The following is a 20679-nucleotide window of genomic DNA, read 5'->3' as shown; positions in this document are numbered from 1 at the left end:
GTTTTCATTTTTGCACTGCCTCTGCACTTCCTGATTCCCTCTCATAGCAAAAATGATGAACTCCAGCAAGCAGGGCCCTTCTGATGGTATTTCCTGCCTGTCAAACAACAGGAAGCATCAGAAACCTTGTGAGAAAACCATTTCTCATGACACCACTAGGTTAATAAGCTTGGATAGGTTTGGAGAGCATTCATGTTGGTAAACCAGTATTAGGATATTTATCTGGACTTTTGATCCTGTTGAGGTCTTCCTATCTCCTTCAGGTTCCACATAAACTTTGATGCTATCTACCATGCTTTCTCTGACCAAATATGTTTCACCAGGAGGGCTCTTTGAGGAGGGTTATTTATACCTCCTGATCAAATCAGGGCATGCACAGAGCTCTGAGCTGCTCCAGTTGCATGAAGATGCTTGCTCATGGCATTGCTTCTCCCAGTTTGCTCTGACTTGTGGTGTTTTATCTCACACATCTCCTGACAAGTGGGGATCTGTGCGGGTACGTCGATAAATCCCTTCACTAATCCCTTTGGACGTGAGCAACCCTTCATTCAAAACTCTTCCAAGTAAACAAAGACAAAATTTTCTCCTTCAGTGTGTTTCAGTCATCTAAAACTGGGAAAAGGATTTCTATATTCTGTGGCTTAGTTCAGCCATCACGTAAACTAAACAGGGAACAGTTGGATCAAAGAGTGCCCATCGGCCAAACTTGTTCATGCATATTGGAAGAAAGACTTGAAAGAGTCTAGGTTCCCCTCCCAAAGAATTCCTGACCCAGGAAAGGAAAAGCAGTAGGTTCCTGTTGAATTTAGCACCCACCTTTAACAACAAACACATGCTGAAGTCCACATAAGATGAGTGAGGCTAAGAAGTGCTGAGCTGGGACACTATCATGAAATATTTTCAGCTGTTTTCAACCCTGGAATTCTTCCTCCACATCCTGCAGACGCTGCCGGAAATCCCTGAGGCAGCTGAGGGCATTTGGGTCTTCGTTTCTGCATGTCAGAATTTCCCTGCAGGCTTTGCAAAATTTGAGCCAACTCTGCTTTGTATTTGTCTGGGTGACAACAACTGATGTCTCTTGGAGGTGGGATGGCTCCAAAAAGCAAAGATTCCTTTTTGTCATAGTGGTAAATTGAAATAAAAGACAAGCAAACGATCAATTTCCTGCCTGACATGAGAGTAGCTACTGACATGCAGCAAAAAAAAAAATAGCCAAAGGCTCGAACTGTGCTATTACAGAGTCACAGAATGCCAGCTTGGAAGGGACTCCAGGGATCATCTGGTCCAAACTTTCTAGGTAACAGGAGAGTTGAAGCAAGATGGCCCAGCACCCTGTCAAGCCTGAGTCTTCAAACTGTCCAGACTGCTTCCCTAGGGAGATGAGTCCAATCTCTGTTATCTCAGGAAAACATTTTCTTTTGGAGTCCAACAGGAATCTCCCCAGCAGTAACTTGTCCCCATCACCCTTTGTATTTTCCGTGGGACTTCTTGTACAAAGAGAGTCTCCATGCCCCCTAAGCCACCCTTTCTGTCCTGGTCCCTGGCAATAAGGTCTCCCCTCAGCCCTGTCCTCTCAAGGCTGAACAAACCCAGCTCTCCCAGCCCCTCCCCTGCATGGCAGGGCTTCCAGGCCACTGATCATTCTCCTGGCCCTTCCCTGGACAGGCACAGAAGTCACAGGCAAAATTTTGCCTTCTTCCTTCCACTGAAAAGTGACATTGTCTGTACTCAGACAATAGTGGTTTGTTTCGTTTTTTTTCTTATTCAGCAGAGCTTCTCAGGACCTACCTGGAAGCGTCTCTTCCCTTAACTTTTCTCATTTCTTCCCAAGTAGAACAGACTTTCTTCACCGCGGTGTGTTGGCAGCAAATAAAGCTTCATGAGACAGATGCAGCCTGCAACGTCCTGTCTGCTGTTCTTATTAACAATTTCCCCTCCAAATCCATGTCTGCTTCATCTGAAACAAACAGTCTACATGTCAGATGTTCATTATATTGATGATGTCCCAATGACAACCAATTTATTTTCCTGCCTGCACCTCCAACAATCATATTAGTAATGATGTCTATGTGCTCTGGAGATGCTTTGTAAAAACTGATGGTCTGCCACAAGGATACTTAATTACATCTTCTTAAAGGAATACAATTAAGTTTGCAGGTAAAAGATTGCTCTGGGGTTAAAAATGTATCTTCAAATTAGTTTTCCTGGTGGGCAGGATGTCTAATTTTCATTTCGGTAGCCAAAGTGGAGAACTGATCTGAGAGTGCTGCTGAGATGAATGCTCTCAAAAGCAGAGATGACACTTAGAGTTGTCTGTCAGCCTTTAGCCAATGTGATGTTTGGTGGCAAATCCAGGAAAACAACACACATGTGACAGTGCACCTGGCTGTGAGGGACTCGTGTGGTACAGGTACTGTATGCTGGCGGGCGCAGGGCAGGCAGCCCCCAGCACTGTCACTCACTTACAACAAAGCACTGCTGAAACCCAGACTCCTGATTTGCATTGCAGGCAAGGCTTCCTGAGATGACATGGAGGAAACTTCAGCCTGTATGGAGTGGAACACCTCCCTTCTGAGGACAGGCTGAGGGAGCTGGGGCTCTTTAGCTCGGAGAAGAGGAGTCTGAGGGGGGTGACCTTATTCACATTTATAAAGATGTGAAGGGCAGCATTGGGAGCATGGAGCCAGGCTCTGCTCAGTGATGTCCAGTGATAGGAGAAGGGGCAACGGGTGCAAGCTGGAGCAGAGGAGGTTCCACGTGAACATAAAGGAAAAACTTTTCTCTGTGAGGGTGACAGAGAACTGAAACTGGCTGCCCAGAGAGGTTGTGGAGCCTCCTTCACTGGAGACTTTCCAATCTCACCTGAACTTGTTCCTCTAAGTGATTCTGCTCGGCAGGAAGGTTAGACTGGATGATTTCTCGAGGTCCCTTCCAACCCCTAACATGCAGTGATCCTGTGACCTCCAATACTTCTGAAGCCTGCAGAGAAGAACACACAAAATGCTCATCTTGGACACAGGTGTGTGTCTGCAACTGAAACTATAAGCACATAACATTCCTAAGCTTCCATGAGCCTCCATGGGACACCTGACCATCTCATAATGGGGTGCAGGGCTTGAACACTACCAACATCCAGATCCTTTGCTCAGAGAGAGGCAAAGTGAGGACACATTGACCAGCAATGACCACTCAAGCCAGCAGAAAGTCTCTGAAGTTCTCCTGAATCCTCCTTGGGAAGCAGGGGTCTTTCAACCATTGTTTCCAAACTGTCCAGACTTGGGTAAAAGTTGCACTTTCTTCATTTGACTCTTTCTTGGGATCATTTATCCTTTCAACTCAGTCTCCAACGTTTTCCACATCACCTCTGACATATTTAGTTTCCACATTAACTCTAACATATTTATTATTTTTAGCTGAGCAATTCCTTTCTGAAAGCAAATCAGATTTTCATAGCATTTTGGAAACGAGCCCAAAAAGATGCCTGAAAGGAATGTCATGAAAATACAAGTAACAATACTTCTCTGCTATACAAAACAGACCTCATTTACCATGCAGATCTCTTCAAATGCTGGAAACTACCTGCTTCCCAAAGCACACATTTCTCTGGTCCAAACCAGAGGATAAATAAATATAGAGAACTGCCTACATGCATAAACACACACACATATAAATCCTTATCCAAGTCTATTTTTGCACATCAGAAACCAGACACTGTTGATGTAGAGAGGGACACGGAGAAGAAACTCCTTTGTGCACTACTAATTTAAAAATAGTTCATCATAATTATTTCCAGAACATGTCAGCATATAATTTAAAACAATTGTTTTGGATCAAACCCGAGCTTTTCAAATTACTTGTGGCAAATAATATTTATAATAATATTGATTTTATTTGTGGTCTTTTCTGCTAAGCTACTCATTGCTGGAATGTGCTTACTATAGAGTTTGGACAAGCAATTGCCAATATCTGTTGTGTTTCTGCATATTGTACAGTATGATATCTTGTTAGTTGATTTTAATAGTGATGATTATACTGGTTGGCTTAATTGCAGGATAATATTTCTGTTTCTTGACTGGAGAAAACAGCAGAGATTAAAACTAAAAGCCAGCAAATAGTAAATGGTAAAATAAATGCACTTCCAGGTGCAAACATCTGGTTGAAAATTATTAATCTTAATGAGTGGCAACTCACTTAAAAACAAAACAAAACAATTCAGAAATTGGGCAGGTATTAATCAGAATGTGACCAAAATCTTCATGCTGACTAAACTTTCCAGCTTCTTCAGGAGGCAGTTTGTGAGTCAGGCTTGGAATACTCTACCTGCTCCAGCTGACTGAACAAAAAAAAAGAAACTCCAAGACTGTTCTGGAAAAGATGAGATGTTCAAGCTGGGCTGTGTTTGGGAACACTGGGAATATTCTTTGCCTCCCTGGTTCCCATGGCTGGAGATCCCTCTCCCTTGCAGATGCTGCTGCTCTCTCTTCCCATGTTAAAAATCTCCTCACCAAGTTGGTCACCCCAGGCCCAATAGACTTTATCCACTGAGAAAAAGACGCACTCCAGCGCTCTGGATTTTCCATGCCTGTACAGGGGATTAAATCAAACCTCCTGACACACACAAAAACCCCTCCTGTTCTTTAGTAAAATCTGAATCAGGTTTTAGATCCAAACTCCACAGCTGAGGATTGCTGCCAGTTGTGTCGTGTCTTTCCATTCCTCTTTCTGGACACGATCAGCAGCAGCTGTGCCAGTAGAAACGAGCGCTAGAAGCTGTTTTTAGAAGTCTGCTAATTTGTGTGAAAGCAGAAAGAAGCAGGAATACTCCAAATGAAGCCTCTCTTCGTGAAATTTCCATCTCCATTCTGCAGACCTGGTGTTTGGATGAGGTTCAGTGTTAAGGTGCTTAGCACACAACTCACCACCTAATGACTGCCTCCCTGGCCAAGACCTGTTTCTGCTCCATTTCAAAGAGTCACTGAAATCAATGCATGAACTTGAGATCTCACCATAGTAACACACAAGAAAAATTGAAGGGCCCTGGGAATTTGCTCCTTTTGCTAGATTTTGAATGCTTTAGTCTAATTTTTTACTACATTGTACTGACCCTAGCACTAAGCCTCTTGAAATCAATGGCTGGAGCAGCTTTGATGAGCTCTGCTTTCAGCTTATGCTGAGAAAAGCATCAATCCTTCGCACTGCAGAAAGAAATGGAAGTGTGTGCATGTAAGTATGGCTGTGAGAAAAATGACTAAAACTATTCTTGTTCTCTTACTCATTTCAAACATTTACCACAAAATTCATGCTCTCCTTATGAGCAAGCTGCCTATGAGCCTTCCATATGCATGAGACATAAATATTGCATTCAGTCAGGTTCCTGCCACTTTATTAATAGGTGTTCTGTTTGTACCCACTGGATTTGATAGAAAGCATTGCCTGCTCTGTCAGGAACACACAATAACTACTTGGCACCCACAAAATAAATGCTGCTTGATGTAAATTGCTTCAGAGCTAGACTTACAAAATGTTTATTCAAGGCCTTGCAACAATCTGTTTGGATACACCGCAGCTAAGGAACATGTCACCTACAATGCTGCCGAGCAGAGGTTCCACTTAAATCATTTTCATGGTAATATAAGCCAGGCTGCAAAGAACACCTTGCAGAGACTGCAAGCCATGCCATGTTTGCAAAAAGTTGATCTGCTGTTTGTTTTGTTTTAAGGAGGTCTGATAAACTGAGGAATTTGCTGTGTGCCTCACCGCATGAGGCCCTTTGGTGAAAATGCATCCCTTGAAGGGTGCTGGAGACCCTCAACCCTCAGCCACCTCCTCACCATAGTGCCTCCACTTGCATTCAACACTTTATTAGTTTGTCTACAATCTTGAAGGTCTTTCTGGATTAGAAGAAAAAAAAAATCATCACAATATGATACTAAATTATCTGGTTTTCTTGGGGTTTGAACATCACAAACTTTCAGGGGAAGCAGGAACGGAAAGTCATCTTCCTGTGCCCAAACCCAGAAACAGGCTTTGCTATCTGAGCACCACACAAGGATTATCATAGCTGAATGTCAACCTGCAGGTAAACTTTCTGTTCTTGAGTAACAACAACACCTAGGTAACTTATTTGCTTGCTCAGAGGCAGTCTCCCAGCAGCTAATCAAACAGCCCATTAGAGAGCCCACAAACCATGAAGAGATCCCAATCCAAGGCACTCACAGCTGGGTGTTGCCCAGGAGACAACCAGATGATGCAAAGCAGTGATGACAGAAACCCAATGTCCCCACCAGACTGTGATGAGTGGTGTAATTGGTGTGTGACTGGGGCCATGGTGTACTGGTTGCCAGTCACAGGCAAGAGTGAGCTGCTGGTGAGGTGCAAAAGGAAAAAGCAGTGATCTGTAATGAGCCCTGACCACACCATGGGAGAGATCACAGGGTTTCTCCTTTGTTTCTGAGCCTGACTCAGCACAGAGCTGGCAGCCAGCAGCAGCAAAGCTTAGAAAATATTGAGCTGAGAAAGGAGAAAATGATGGTGACCCAACATATAATTGCTCTGTGGATAATCTTTCCTCCCCAAAGACCCTGCAGCCCTGTCTGCAGGCAAGCTCTATCTGCAGTCAGGCACAAACTGAATTCACAGGATTGGAAAGGTTCACAGGAACCAACGAAGCCTCCAAGTTTTAGGTGACAGTATTACCTGTGATGGCCCTACCCCATTCTGTGCAGCTAGCAGATATATGATTGCCACAGGGCTAGAGGCACATCTATCTCCTCACCTGGTTTTGTTCTGATTTCCTGTTTTTTTTCTGTTTCCTACTGCCTTTACCTCACTGCCTTCTGTTAAACTGATGGACAGCTTGGCAACCATACCCTCCTTAAAAAGAGGATAAAAAACCCCAGTGTCTTGTGAGGCAGATGGAGGGACAATTTTCCATGCATCTGGAACATAGCAAACCATGAAATGCCTGTGTGCCCTTAAAGCTCCTTTACTTTAACCAGCCTGAGAGTGTATAAAGTGTGCTGTAAAGCACCAACCTAACCCCACTGGCCTGCAGGTAATGTACCAGTGTTGAAGGAAGAACATTTTTAAAAGGCTAGATCACTCTGCTCCTTAAGCTCCCTTGTATTCTCCCTGTAAATCTGGCCACACTCACCATGACTGATCTAAAATATTCCAATTTTAATTAGTTCCAGGCTCACAAATGTGATTGCTACATCTGCACAGCATAGCAGTGCCAAATCAAAGTCTGAGGCTGATGAACGAGCGCTGCTCAGTTTAAAGACCTGTTGAAGGAGCAAACAGGGCTACTCTGCTCTTGGAAATCTCTCCTGGAAAGTTTGGAGCTCCACCTCGATCTAGCAGCCCCATTCGAAATGAGCAGCTGGGGGATATTCTTTAACTTCTCCCAGATTAAAAAAGCAGGTCTCAGAAATAATCCAAACTCACAAATGCTGTGCTGTTCTGGAGATGACTCTCTGCAGAGATACTACCAGTGATTGTATCAGGAGCCTGGGGAGTACTCACTGGACTCGTTCTGAAGCTGTCACTGACCATGTCAGAGCCTGGATTGCTTTCTCACTGGGGGCATCCCACAACACAGGGATGGAACAACTGTCCCCTTTACTGCCAGGTGGCACAGTAAATTTCCTCTGCTGTCATTGGCCCAGCAAATCTCTACCTTCAGCATCCTCTTTTGGTAGTATCTAATTTGATGCTGTTTCTTTTTGTCTGTCAGATGGGGAAGCTGCTAATAAGCATGAGATGTAAATGCTGATGTCTGAGTGCAAGCTTTCCTCCATAAATACAAGTCCCTTTAGCATCAAGCTCTGTTAAGCAGCTACTTGAAATGCAAGACACTTGAGGAGGAAGTTAAAGAATTCCTTGAGAACTTGTCTTCTGAGGAAGACAAGGAGAAAAGAAATGCATCTCTACTAATAAAGCATACGAGTGGGATTGACAGAGAGACAGAGAGACTGAGAGATAGTCATGAGTGTTACTCTGTGGAATTTTATGCCAACTGAAACTAACATTTTTATGGTTCAGAGAAATCACTGCTGTGATCACTAATTAGATGTCATGACTAAGCCATCAGAAGCCTGTGCATGTGTTATTTTTTACTTTTTTTCTTTACTTCTGTAAATGTCCTGTGTTACTATTTTACTCTCTCAACAGCAAGGCTGAAACTCTCTCCGAAGTACTAGGAGGTTAAATCTAAACCAGTACCAACTGTGGCTTACATAAATCCAACCATATGCACTTTTGGAATGTCTCATATATTTTAAACTACAGGCCTGTGTGCAACTGGTCTTGCTTTAAAGTCTCTAATCCAAGAAAATATAACTCTGAGTGTCTCTCTGCTCTAACAAGACCTCACATGCAAAGAAAGCAGCACCAAAGCATCAAAGCTGATCACAAAAGCATAGAATCATTTGTTTTGGAAGACTTTTCATTCTGCTTGCAACAGTTTACAGCTCCCTTGGCTGTGGGTTGCTCACAAAGGTGCTGAGCTGGAGTATGAGACTGGAGGCTAAGTTGCTGGAGGTGAGTTGTCTAGAAGCAAAGTGCCTTTGCTTTCCCAAAGACTCTGTCTCTTGCTAGCAGGAATAGAAGCCTGATGTTTCTGCCCTGCCTTGTCAGGATTAGCAGTACCTACCTGGGCTCTGCAGTGTTGACCATGGCTGTCAATTAAAACTAAACACATCTGAGTGTGGCTGCCAGCCAAAAACACAGAACCTGCCAAACAGTAAACACAGGAGATCTGTCTAGTTTCTAAACAATGGTGCCACCTCTGTGAGAAGAGTGTGCTTATAATTCCACTGTAACCCAAGGGCTGCCTGTGCCAATTCCTAGTTGATAGATGAGGTCTTCAAAAGGAGCCATCCAGAGCTCAGGCTGCCTGCTATCAGGTCCTCTTTCTTCAATCTGAGGATCTCCAGAATTATGTGTTTTGTAATAACCTTTCCCAAAACATGCCTGAGGACAGGGCTCTGGGCAATCTGATTCAGTGGAAAATGCCTTTGCTGACTGCAGGGGGTTGGACTAGATGACCTTTGGAGGTTCCTTCCAACCCAAACCATTCCATGACGCTAAAGTGCCTCAGACATAAAAAAACTAAAGGACGTGATCAAAGACCACGATAAGTGGATTTGGATTTCTAAAATGAGAATCTGGGGGGGGGGGTTGACATTCCCTTATCAATTAAGTCTGTGCAAATAATTAATAAGGGAAATTCTTTTTGGTAAAACTATTACTGAAGGCAAAACTTTCCCACAAACTGAAGTGCACTTGACAGTCATCACATGGTGGTTCAGTCACACAAAAAAAGGAGTAGTGACCAAAAAAAAAGAAGTCCTCTGCAATTTCTAAACTGGAAATGGAGACTCACCAGAAGAAATATATCTGAAATAACAACAATGATTGAAAAACACCTTAGAAGATGGAAATAGATTGAGATTTTCCAGGAAGTTTTAGGACATTTTGGCTTTCCAAAGAGAATGTGCCAAAGCTGCTTGTGCTTGTGGCAGCAGAGGAGAAATAGGGCTCAAGGTAAACCTCCATAGGTCTCCAACCCAAAACTCAGCTCTAATCCTTTGGAACTTAGATGCAAATGGCTTTTATTTCCTGAAGTATTCAAGAGCAATAGGAAATACATAAGAAGAGCTCACAGGTGTTGTGGGGAATGGTGACAACTAAACAAGCTGCCCAGAAGGTGCTATGTAAGCAGGCTTGCACAAACTGTTGCAGAGATGATGTTAAGACAAGCAGAGACTTATTTCCTGGCATCGCAAGGGCCAGACATTGGAGTGCTGTAGAGCTCTTTTTGTGGTTGTAAATCATCCTTGAAACCTACAACAGAGGCAATATGTCTTTAATTTTATATTTAAAATGGAAACTGTGTTAAATTGAACTTGGTAAAGCCCGTGACAGCCATGCTTTCTTTTGCCAGAGATATCCACTTGCCTTTTCAATTAGGCTCAGATTCAGTCCAGCAATGTGATGGTACTGGGCCTCAACAGGGTTCACATGCTTCAGCTTTCACCATTATTGCCTCAGATCTTGATTGTGAAGATCTGACATCATGATGGGACAGGTAGATCAAGGGAAAAAATATGGAGACACTAATACCTAAATATTCTGCCTCAATCCCTGCCTTTCATTCTGAAAGCCCCTAAAGCACATTACAAATTGGGTTCTTCAGCTCCCCAAACTGTTTAATTCATCCATGAAATAAAAACATCCCAGGAGCCAGGATACAGAGGAAGTAAGAGGAAGAGTCAGATGTTTAACAACAGCCCAACAAAGTAATTTTAAAGCAGCAAAGAGAAAACAAGCAACCAACCCAAACTCTTATTTACACCAACACCAGATACTAGGAATCTCACTTCTGTACTTTGAGTTCCCCAAAGTCTTATTTACATAAACACCAGATACTAGGACTCTCACATCTGTACTTGGAGTTTCCTGTAATGCAGATAAAGACTCCAAGATTCATAATTCACAAAATTTTCAAAGTCTTTTATCAGCCCATAGGGAGCAAAGCTTTACATATGACTGGAAGGTCTCCACTGAGTGTTCCTTTGTCCCTCCAGGAAGGATAAGGGCTGGCTTCCTGCAACAGCCTTTCTTCAGGGAGTACTGCAACATAAACTCTCAATCTAGGCATCAGCAAGGCAGGGGGAGGATGCCACAGTCACCTTGGCTCCTCTAATTTCCTGAATGGGCATAGCCTTATCCAGGAAGAAATAGCATCAGGATCAGCGTAAGATATTTTTCTCTCTGTACACACCAGTATAGCAACAATTCCTTTGCTAAGGAGGTGCTTGCCATCTGTCCTTCCATTTGAGCACGATGGGCAGCAGTGGCATGGTATTTTTGGCAACAAACAGAAACACAGGTTGGCTGCCTTGCCCACCTTCTCCCAGCAGCAGCCTCAAAGGCTGTTTTGTTTTGACACGTGTTTCCAATAAAAACACAAGGTTCATATTGACAAGAGGAATGCTGGACCAGACCACTGGCATTTCAGAGCAGCCACAAATCCTGCTTTCTCTGAGCCCCTAAGGGTCAACTCCATGCAGCAAGAATCTCCACTCTCTAATTATTCATGTTCTTCCACAACCAGCTTCATTACCTTCGGAGCTACTGTCAGCAGAGGCTGATTTTTTTCATTTATTTAAAGACACGTTGTCAACTCCACTATGCTCTATTTAAATACACAAAATAAAGAAAATCTTTCTTATTACCTCTGCTGTGTCTGCTTGAAATGCTGCTCTGGATTTGGATACAAGCAGTGGAGGCTTTCTTTTTCACAGTAAATACCCCAGACAGATGCTCTGGTGACCTATGTAAGGGTTGGGCTACTAAGACATATGAATGAAAACAAAGTGTTGCCACTGGGACATTTCTGGAATGTCCTTACTTCCATGGCTTAGCTAGGAGGTCAAACAATTTTATTTATTCATTTTTCCAGAGTTGCCATTTAAGAGTTTGTGATCTAGAAAAGGTTTTGCTTCTGACTTAGAAAAATTACTTTTTGTAACCCAAAAAGAGGCAGAAGATGATGTAAGTGAGAGTAATTGTTCCCAAGAACTATGGTTGCTGGCTCCCTGTTGGAATGCCAAGTCATCAGGGTATTAAGGAATCACAGTCCTAGTCTGTGTTTCTCCCCCACTTCCTCTTACAAATGAGTGAGGAGCAGGGAAGGCTATGAGGGTCCCCTACAGCTTGCCCATTTGGAGGGGATATGTACAAGGTCCATGTAATCTGGGAAGACACCAGGGCCTTTTGCATCCTCAGACTAAGCAGAGGGGAATCCCATCTTCCTCCATCTATGCATCACTTCAGGTGTACAAATATAACCCTTGCAAATTCTCCAGCAGGAATCACGATGCCACAATCACAACACCACGATCTCCATGTGTCCAGAGACCACTGGCAAAAGGATTACAAAATGTAGCCTGTGTGAGCTAAATACCTGCAGGAATCCCACAAAATCTTAGCAGAATACCTAGGAAAAGGGTATTGGCTCCTGTTCAAATCCTGCAGGAGCAGGAGAGACATTTGCAGTGAGTCTGCTTTGTTCATCCATCTCAGAGAGATGGTCCATGTGCTAAAGATCATGTCTACACAGGGAGCAAGGAGCATAACCAAGATGACTGACATCAGGGGCCTTTCTCTTTCCTTCCAAACAAGTAAAATAAATATGTTGTGGAGTTGATTTTATAAAAGAAATTCTAGTCATTCCCAAAAACCATCCTAAAAAACCCAGACAAACCCCACATCAGGATGAGATGCTGTGAACTGCCGTGGCTTCACGTTTCATCTCACGCTAGCACAGTAAGAATGCAAGCCCAAACAAATTCCTTGAACCAGAGAGTCAGGCTCTCAGGACAACACTTCAGATCATTTCTGTCCTTCTACTTTGATGTACTCTACAATCTCACATGAAATCAGGCTTCAATGGGAGTGGCCAGGCTCAGTGTACCAAAGGCTCCCCTCCTAGGAAGCTAATCAAAACCACCCAGCGACAGTGGAGGGAAGGCAAACGCAGAGAAGCAGCAAATAACTAAATAAATACTATTGCTACCCCTTAAATAACCTTGGCACCAAACCCCAGAACTCCACAGATAACTTGATCCTTCTTCTGAGCAAACACACTGGGCACATTTCACCTGACAGGTTTTTCAAGACTCATATTCCATAGCTTTCCATATTGTCCTCAGCAGGACACAGCCGACAGTCTGGAAAAGAATCTCTTCTCTAACTTCACTGCTCCAGCCCCCACTATTTTTTTTTTTCCTTGTAATCATCCATATTATTAATAGGAGACAGCTGGTTCCCATTAATGTTGGGAAAAGTGGTCTATCTCAGGAATTATGGTTTAAATTGGCCTGTAGTCTGGGGGAATTAGCCATCTGCACCTGGCCTAACATGGATATTTTCAGCCATACTAATCATAAACAGGGCTTTGTTCTAGTTGTGTCCACTTGGGTACTTCGGTCTCTCACTCTGTCCTTTTTTTTTTTTTTTGCCCCCCTTAGAGAGAGGGAGGGAAAAAAAAAGAAGAAGAAAAATTAAAGGAAAAAAAATCCCATTAACCCTTTCATAGAATTAATCAAAACCTCACTGCTCTGCTAGTGTCCTGTGGTTTATTTTGTGTTTGCAGCTGAGCACATTATTTCAGTTTGAATGAGGCCCAGCACAAGTCCTGCAGCTTTTCAGGGGCTGAAGGAAACTGGCAAGAGGAACAGCCAGTTGTTTGGCAAGACAGCTGTGCTTTAGCAATGTCCTCATGACGTCCACATGGAGTGTAATACCATGTGGGCAGGAAGGGCTGCACACCAGAATACAGCTGGAGAGAGGGGGGAAAAAGCAAAAACACCAGGACATTGCAAACTACTCTGAAGAAGGAGCTATATTGTAGTGGGAAGGGAGGTTAGGGGCAGTTTTCATCCCCCTCCCATTTTATGTCCATGTTTGGTGAAATGATTGTGTTTAACCAGGGCTTTGGGGCTGAGATAAGAAAATAAATGACATCATGAGGTCAGGGGACTGCTTTCTTTGTCTCTCAGACTTGGCAGTGCAGGTATAAGCTCTAATCCCACCCCTGAACTCCATAGGGAATCCATCCACAACTGCAGTTACTGGAAGAAGTGGTTCATTCTGAAGGAGGAATCTACACAAATCTTTGAGCACTTTTTCTTTTTCCTTGACCAGCTGGATTTTCAGAATTTCAGAAATTTGTGGGAGGCTGGATTTTCTCTCTCTCTCCACATCAATCTTCCTGCCTTAGTAATTATAAATCACTAGTGTTAATATTAATACTAGTTAATACTAGTGTTTAAAAACTGTATAGACAAAATCTGGGAGGATTGGTTCATCAGTGGCTGTTAAGGACAATAATCTGGACAAGATTTTTGGCTTGAAAAGTCACTGAACTACTGCACACTGGAACCTGTGAGGCTCTGCCAAGGGACTGCTCAGTCTGCTCACATCCAAAGCTACTCTCCCTACAGAGAGGCTATTGCATTAGCTGGGACTCCACAGATGTTTGTACACACAGTTAGGAGAGATTGGACTGCAAGCAAAAAGGCAGACTTGAACCTGACAGTCACAGCTTCATTATTCTTTTTTTTTTTTTTTTTTTTTTTTTAATGCCAGCTCCACTTTCTGGAGGAGGTTCAGCATCCCTCCTCCATCCAGACTACTGCACTGAGGTGCCAAATCCAATTCTCTGCCAACAGTCTCTCCAGTCCCCTGCCTATCAAATGCCAGCCTACAGGTCCTGGCATGCTTCATTTCGAGCATAAAGAGAGCTCCTTACAGCTCCCTCATGCTCCCACCTGGCTGAGTAACTGGGTCTAATGGGCTTGTTTGCCTGCTCACTGAGTTTGCAGCTAAAACAAGCAGCAGAAATGCTGACCTCTCATGCAGGAGCCTGCTGCCATGCTATTTGTAGCTTCTCTGGGATCAGGAAGTGCCAAAATCTCAGAAAGCAGCCTGGATCTTCCAAGCCAATTTAGAGTCTCAAGAGGCCCAGATGGTTTGGATAACCTACAGTCAAGCATTACAATTTGTGGGAGCTTATCCAAACCAAACTCTGAATCAAGTCACTCACCCATCAGTAACCAAAACACCTCTCAGAACAAGGTGTGCTGCCAAGTACTAGCAACCAGCTATGAGGTGGGTCCAGGCAGCATGGAGATGGGAGAGGGTCAGCTGGGGGTGGACTGCTGAAGCCAGGGCTTGGAGAGTAGGGAAGGAATACAGGGAATAGCCTCCTGTTCAAAAATGGGCAAATGGGTGGCAGCAGAAGGAAATGAAGCATAATGGAGGTAGTTTTTAATAAACCACTCTGTGAAACCAGTTGAGCTGCCCCCACACAGATGTAAATCAGAAGGAACTGGTTCATGAGAGCAAGGGAAAGAACTGAAGCCACAAAGAGAACAGTTGTAAATTACACCAACAGTGAAGATCAGTGTAGGTCCCAGGGGGTTGCAGCTGAACGTCTGTGCCCCATCCTCTGCTGAAGGCTCTAAGTGAGCACCTTGTCTGCATGATTGCAGGCATTAGTAAAAGGGAAGGGAAAGGAGGAGGTGGGGGCAGAAAAGCACCCTTAATGCTGCTGAGCTCTTAGGATTTTATCAAGACAGCTACAAATTCCTGGAAATGGGATTTCCCACCTCTTCAGGGAGCAGGATTTATGTATAGAAGCCAGAATAATGAATCTTGCACAAGAAGGGTGTATTAAAAACAAAAGAAATTATACAACTTCAGTAACTTAGAGAAAAGGCACCTGCAGTCCCCAGCTGCATCTGTCATGATTCACACACAGGATCTCAAGGCAAATACAATCCAAAAGTAAGGACTCCCTTGTGTCCTCCTCCTTTGCCTGTCTTCATCCATAACAAACCAGTCCATGACTTCCACCTGCTCTTAGTCTGCCTCTCTTCCTAACTGAAATCCTTGGAGCCAACCTTCAAAGCAATTGGTACAGTGCCTGGTACACTGCAAAGTCCTCTGTCTGTACACGGGCTAGGTAGTAACACTTCTCCACAACACTGCAGATCACAAAATCCAGAAAAGCAAGTGCAAAAACCAGAGACAAAGTCTCCTGTCTGAAGAGATGCAGCTGTGGAATGAACTTGCAGAGGAAATGAGACAAATCCAATTAGAGCACCTTTGGGAAACAGGGAAAACCATTCCCCTTTTCCATCATAAGCAAGAGGACAGTCACAGCATCACCTTCCCTCCACATCTGAAGGAAAGAGGGCCTTGTAGCCACAAGCAAGAGAAGAACCAGAGAGATCTTAACCTTGCTTTTTTCTTTTTTTTTTTTCCCCTTTCTCATTAGAAATACTCAGATATTTTATCACTGTGATAACCAGAAGGATAAACCATCAGGAAGCTCAGTGTCAGAACAAGGAAAATACTGACAGGAAATATATTGCAGGAGTTGTGGAGCTGCATGGTTCCTTAAACCTGTACAGGAGATGAAGTGAGACTGGGGAGTGTACAGACAAGGGAATTATCTGTGAAGATTCATTTCTGTGTCATAACTGGGTAGAAGAGCTGTTGGGCTTAAAGCAGTAGATGAGGATTCACAGAAAGGCCAGACAGCAACTTGTGCGAAGGGCAGCACTAACACTGGGTGACCTGGAGGGTATCGCAGGTCCTTGCTGTAGGCTTTTCCCTGCTTCTGATCTTGGCACTGAGCTTCAGGATTTCTTTAAGCATTTCCTTTCTGGGCCTAAAGGAACTCAAACCTAGCCCCTTAGGTTTGTTTCTTCTCAAGAGCAAATAAAACCCCTAAGACTTGTGTTCATAAGGCTCTTTCCTTTCCCACCCTCTCCAATTCAAAACACTCATATCTTCCTAGGCAGCTCAGAAATCACCACTGCTTTGGGGTATTTTTGCCCCCCCCCAAAGCTTTACTGGTTGCCTTGGCACTGTTTGCAATTATTTTTATATATCTGTACCCAAATTAAAACCCCACTGCCATTAGCAGTCCTGTCTAAGCTCCTGATGTGCCCCTTCTTTTGCAATGCCAGCAGTGCTTTCCTCCTTTCCCCTGTGAAATTACCTCTCAGGATCACTCTTTCTCAAATAAGGTTTCCAGTCCTGCAGGCACTAAAAGAGGTGCCAGGCTCATGGGTATCCAGCAGAGCAGGGTTCCTGTGTGAGGCTGATTTGGCCATCAGGCATGTAGTTATTTCTTATTCTTCTTGATCCTTACTGTCTTTACAGGAAAACTGAGCAAATAAATTCAATCTTTCTCCAGATGCCTTAGCTGAAGGGCTTTATGCAGCCACTGAGTTCTGGACAGAGCTATCACTCTGATGAAGAAACCATGAAGAACTTGCTTTGTAAGAGTGACAGTGGAAAAGAATGGCTAGGTGCTGAGCAGCAGCTGGAATTGAGAATAAATGAAATCTGTGATCTTCACACAGATCTGAAGCACCTTCAGAAACACCTCAGGGTGCCAAGGCAGACTCTACCAGCATGCCCAGAGCACCTGTGCTTCACCAGTCAGGGAGAAAAACATCCTTCACAACACCACAGACTGTAAATGGAAAAAAAAGGTGGTGGAGGACTAGGGGAACCCACTGATGAAAGGAGCAGCAGCCAATCCCTCCCAGTGCTCCCAGCTCAGCACAGGGCAAAGGGCAGGCTGGGAGCAGCCACCCCATGCCTGACAGCGATGCAGGAACTGCCCATGCAACCTGGGAACAGAGAGCAGGCTGGGAAGAAGAGATCTTCAGAAGGAAGTTTGCCCTTAAGAGGGCTACAGGAGAGCTGAAGAGGGACTGTTTGTAAGGGCATGTAGCAATAGGACATAGGACAATGCTTTTAACCTAGAGAAGGTAGATTTAGACTGGACATCAGGAAGAAGTTCTTATTATGAGGGTGATGGAACATTGCAACAGGTTGCCCAGGAGATGATGGAGACATTCAAGGTCAGGCTTGGTAAGGCTCAGATCTAGTTGGGGATGTCCCTGCTTGTTGCAAGGGGATTGGACTAGATGACCTTTAAAGATCCCTTCCAACCCAAACCATTCTCTGATTCTATGATTCTGTTATCAAATTACACAGAGGTAGCAGCCATAGATGTAATTCAAGGATTAGATTTCAAGTGTCTGTCTTACAGACCTTACAGTATCCCCAAAGCTTTGCCTATTTCAGAACCTGATTCCATGAAACAAAACACTGCACGATAATTGCATTTATTTGTTTGTTTTTTTTTCCCCACTTTGTTCAGTTATTCCAGTTTAAATCTAAGCCAAATGTTACACTAAGGAGGGAAAAAAAAAAAAAAAAGAACTGTGACTGTGGCTATACATTTTTTTGATTTACTAACAGAAGGAAGAAAATAGGTTGCAACAGCCAAGACCAGTGGTCCTCATTTGTAAGCATTTATCCTCCTGTAATTAAAGGTCACCCACAAATTATAGGCTGTGGGTTCTAGCACCATTACATATGAGTGTGTGTGTGTGTGTATATATATATATATACATGCATGTATATTTACAACAGCTACATATTTATTTTGCAGTGTGGTGCCCAACACTTCTGCTCCAGCCTGCCATGGAGCTGCCACACAGGAAGGCTGATGCTGCATTTAACACAGAGGAACTTTATTCATTGAGTGGAAGGTGGGTGGGAGGAGAAGGAGGAGAGGTGACATGGTCAGCTGTGCCTGAGATGACCAAAAGGTAAATGTTGTGGTTTGAGAGCTAAACAGCTGCTGGTGTCCCAGAGGAAACAGAGAATCAAACCCAGGAAGCCACCTCATTAAGAAACCACTCCCTCAAACAGGGAAAAAGAAAACTGGTTTGAAACTATTCCTAGCCTTTGTTTTTTAAAGTCAAGGATAAACTGGAGCTACAAGCTGAAGCTCTGAACATCAGAAAGTCTAAACAGCAATGGGATTTGTGAAGAATTATACAACTGAAGGAATATTGCTTACATTCTCATTTATGATTCCTTAGGCATAAGCCTGTCAACATTTCTCTGTAGCTCCTGTCTCTTGAAAAACTGAAAACCTGTCTTCTCAGGAAAATGCATGACTCCAGGAATTAACACTGCAGGGGAAAAAAAATAAAAATGCAAACACCCTGAGACTAGAACTGTGAAAGTGGGCAATAAGCCTGTATAAATTGATTACCCAGCAAGTTTGTTTGGTGGAATTATTAAGGAGTAATTAGTAGTCACCTATAAAAAAGGAGATGTCAGGTTAAGCAGAGGGGGTGTGAGCATGCAGTGAGCGTTGATGTGAGTGAGGTATAACCTCTAGATTATTTATAACTTGCCTTTTGAAATCAGACTTCAAAGCTGACCATGCTTAGACTGAGGGTTGGTCTAGATGACCTCTAGAGGTCTCTTCCAACCTGCAATGTTCTGTGATTTTCAGATTTTGGCACACATGTCATTTCAAGGGGGGGAGAAAAAGCAATTATTATTTTCAAAATGCACAAAGAAGGCAATCCTGGATGAAAAATAAGTGAGAAAAAACAAATAGTTTTTGAAACTGAGGGTTTAAATACCCTCCCTGAAAAGTATTTGTTGGAGTTTTGACATTTTCTAAGCAGTTAAGGGAACAGATATAGCCCCTTGAGTTCTGTGCTGCTGGATGAGGTTCATTGTAGGGTTGCTGCTATTGCAGGGACTTTGCACTTCTAGAGCCTGCTGCCACTGTCTGCCTTTGAACTCCTCCAGCTCCTTCTTTAAGGCTCTAGTTTTATTTCTGGTCAGACCCTTCATGAAACATCACAGCAAACTTCCAAAGTCCCTTGGGGTAATTTAGGTTACCCTGCAGACCCAAATGTCCTGCACACTCTCTTCAGGAAGAAAAATTGGAGAAAGTACCAAACCTTGTGTTTCTTACAAAAGAAGCAGATTTGTCTCATTTATATTCCAGCTTTAAGCAGATATTTCTTTGCCTTTTCCTTGTTTCACCCTCCAAACCCTGTGCAAACACAACAGCCCCAAGAGAGCTGAGATGAGGTGGTCAGAGAGCAGCTCAACAGCGTGGTGGGAGCACAGAGAGTCCCATGCTGTGCCTGTGCTGCCCATGGACTGAGCTGGCAGCCTCCTGTGGGAAGCCAGAAGGTAAAGATGTGCATATGTGACCCTCCAGCCCAAAGGCTGGGGAACCAAAGATGGCATATAGAGGGCAGATAGAGAAGAAACCAAGCCCTGCTTCTCCTAGTTCTTTGCTCCCTTAGAGAATCACACAAGTACAAAACCATGAAAACAATAACCCCAGCTGCAAAGGCAATGAAGCAATTTGTTAGGGAGATGACATTTTTAATGAGAAACACTTGCTGGACAAGAACAAAAGGCCCTGTCTGGTCAGAGAGATGCTCTTGATACTCTTCTGAAGTGCATGAAAAAGTAATTTCATTTAAGCGTCATACCCAGAGCAGCTGAATTTCCTGAGGCTCCAGATGTTGTCCTGGGCAGATGCTGAACAAATGGAACTCTGTCCTGATGAAAAGGAAAAAGCAAGCCTTCCTAAACCAAAAGCCATGCACCAGACTACTCCACATCTTAGAAGAAGAAAAAAAATAAAGACAAAGAGAAGCATCCAAACTGGGGAGAAAGGAAGCTCTTGAAAGCAGCAGTGTTGGGCATAAGATAAACTGTTCTTAATTGCTCTACAGAAAATTGAAAGAGATGAGAACCTGGAATTGCAAAATACCCAATCCTGGCTCTGTCATTGCTTTTTCTTGGCTTCATGCTATTTCTCCTTGACAGTTATCTGGCTGAGCTTGCACTGATTTTGTTCTCTAGGAAGGGGCAAATTCTGCAAACTTTTATTGGGCCAGAAGTTACTGGAACTTTCCTGGGGTGAGTGAGAGATTCAGAATCAACAACTGAAACACTATGATCAATATTTCACTGTGTTGCTCCTATGGTGAAAACACAAAAAGGTTGCTTCCAAACTTGAGACTGCACAAGTTTATCTCCTGAATTTTGGGGAGGATGAGGGACTTAGTGCCTCAGTGGTAAAAGCTTTTGAAATAAGAGATCAGACCAGGATCATCTCTCATGTTAATGAAGACTAATGGAATATAATGACCTTGATATTTAGGTGCTTCACTGCTGAACTTTGGGATGAGTGACAGAAGTAGCTGTAGATGATTACTAGGCTTTGCAAGCCATAGAGGACTGATACAGATT

Source organism: Indicator indicator, chromosome 16 (genome assembly GCF_027791375.1).
Source record: "Indicator indicator isolate 239-I01 chromosome 16, UM_Iind_1.1, whole genome shotgun sequence".
NCBI lineage: Eukaryota > Metazoa > Chordata > Aves > Piciformes > Indicatoridae > Indicator > Indicator indicator.
This window is presented reverse-complemented; position numbering follows the sequence as displayed.